Consider the following 2,370-nt stretch of genomic DNA (forward strand, 5'->3'; position numbering starts at 1 on the left):
TATATATATATATATATATATATATATATATATATATATATATATTCATGCATACATGCATGATAGCTGCAACACGATCACGGGTAATGCCATCATTTAATTATTCGCTTAAACATGTGTAGCAGGGATGTGGGTTTTCAATTCTGATAGGAACTTACACTTTTTTATACAGATGTGACAAGATGACTACATTGATTGTTTTGGTGAACCTTCATATGACTTTTCAGTCTCTTCCTTGATACACATTCTTTTACTCTTCCCCCTGAAAGTAAAGATACCGTATAATGCATAGTTAGCAACCTCTATACGTGTGTAGCTTATCTGACTACTAAGGTTTATATTAATTAGAAAGACACGTCCACACGTGTAACATATCAAATTAGGCTGTGCGCCTATATACTAAGGCGAATTCACATCACAACCCTTGCGAACGGGTCACTTAAGCTGTTCGTGCTTAATATAATTTTGTTGGAATTCCCTCCAACCAATCATGCACTGCTTTCCTTCATGATGAATAACAACAGTCTGCATGGTTTTTTTATGGACAGTATAGTATCTGTTTTGAAATATATATGGTAAATAGTGATTCATGGTGTTTTTTATTCATCAGGTTCTCAAGTTATACAGCAACGTTAAGTTTTTCTTTTTGTATGACATAAGTAAATGATAAAGTATATTACCAATGAATATTCTTACTTTATATTGACTTAAATATTAAATCTAATATATTTTTCTTTATTTTTAGATTATGAATATGTCTAAAGACTGCATAAATTCACCAGACATATTTATGTTTTGCTATATCTGCGGGCAATTCATCCCTTCAGATTGCTGGGGCAATATTACTCCTTTGTTTAGCTTATTTTATCTGCAAAGTGGGAGACTAGGACGAACCATTTGCCCCTCACAAAGCTTGCAAGAGTTTCATTAGTAAGTTCCAAATGTGGTCAGTTGGAAAACTGAAGTGTACGCCCTTCGGAGAACCAATTTTATGACCTGAGCAGATGAACCACCATGATGACTGCTACTTCTGCACGACTTCAAAAAGAAGACCAAGGACTGCGTAGTATACTCAAATATTCCATCAGCAATAAGGCCTCTTCCACACTTAGATGATATTCTTGTACCTGTACCACATGAGACATGGGAAATTTCATCAGTGATACTAATGAAATGGAAGTAGACTATGAACTACCATCAAATGACATTCCCAGACTTTTCAACAAAGTTGAGCTCAATGACTTGGCGAGAGACCTTAACCTTCCAAAAGAAAGTGCACACTTACTTGGCTCAAAACTGAAGGAACACAGGTTTCTAGCTTCTGGAACAACATTCGCTTGGTAGCAACATCGTGTAGCAGGATTCACGCAGTTTGAGAAACAGAATTCTTTAGTTTTCTGTTCATATATTTCTGGCCTTATTGAACACATGGGGACGTCATAAAATGCAGATGACTAGAGGCTCTTCGTTCATTCTCCTAACAGAAGTTTAAAGGCTGTTATTCTCTATAATGGCAACACAGCTGCATCCGTACCAATTGGCCATAGAGTCCAAATGTCAGAAACTTATGAAAATATGACGACACTAATAACTGCCATCAAGTATCATAATCACAGTTTTCTCATTTGTGGTGATTTAAAAGTTATTGCTCTCCTACTAGGTCTTCAAGTGGGATACACCACGTATCCCTGTTTCCTTTACCTTTGGAATAGTAGGGCAGACAGCCAGCACTATGAACAAAAAGACTGACAACCAAGAACCAGCTTCTTGCCGGAAATCACAACGTGAAAGCTGTGCCACTATCCCATCAAAATTCTGCTGTCACCATTCTACATCAAATTAGGGCTTATGAAAAATTTTGTGAAGGCCCTGAACAAAAATTGAGCTGCTTTCAAGTACCTGGAGTCAAAGTTTCTTCGTATAAGTGAAGGTAATCATTAGCAGGTCTTGATGTGAATGCAGATTGCCCAAAACTTCAAGCAGATTGTCTGAAACAGCTGCTCCCCAGAATATGAAAAATTTCAAGTTCCTAACAACTTGGGTCTAGAATGAGTGTCAAGTGAGAAACAAAGAGAGCGGTTCCATCAGGATATTTGCACCATGGAAATTCACCTGCTATTAGTGGAACTTTCCTATCAAAACTTGTACCAAGTACAAACATAACAAGCTGGATTTAGTTGTTCGAGACAGACAACCAAAAGTATGTATTATCATAGAGGTCAGTTGCCCTGCTGATGTGAACGTTTCTTCGAAAAGCAAGTTTCAAATCGTTCAGCTTTTGTAAACTGATTATAAGTTCACATGTATACCAATAACAATTGCTACCCTTGGTTTTCTTAATAAATGAATAAGTAACAATCTGGAAAAGGT

General features: G+C 36.7%; 1 long non-coding RNA gene across 1 annotated transcript in view; it reads right to left on the reverse strand.

Annotated features, from left to right (window-relative positions):
• The window catches only part of LOC128248041 (uncharacterized), a 5,517-nt gene extending 3,861 nt beyond the window's left edge, over positions 1–1,656 (reverse strand). Inside the window, exons 1-2 of the long non-coding RNA XR_008264315.1 lie at positions 1,286–1,656; positions 159–262 (exon numbers count right to left, since the gene is read on the reverse strand). This is a non-coding gene — a long non-coding RNA (uncharacterized LOC128248041). The remainder of the gene's footprint in view (positions 1–158; positions 263–1,285) is intronic.
• Between the last annotated feature and the right edge of the window lie 714 nt (positions 1,657–2,370).

Source organism: Octopus bimaculoides, chromosome 6 (assembly GCF_001194135.2).
Source record: "Octopus bimaculoides isolate UCB-OBI-ISO-001 chromosome 6, ASM119413v2, whole genome shotgun sequence".
Classification (NCBI taxonomy): Eukaryota; Metazoa; Mollusca; class Cephalopoda; order Octopoda; family Octopodidae; genus Octopus; species Octopus bimaculoides.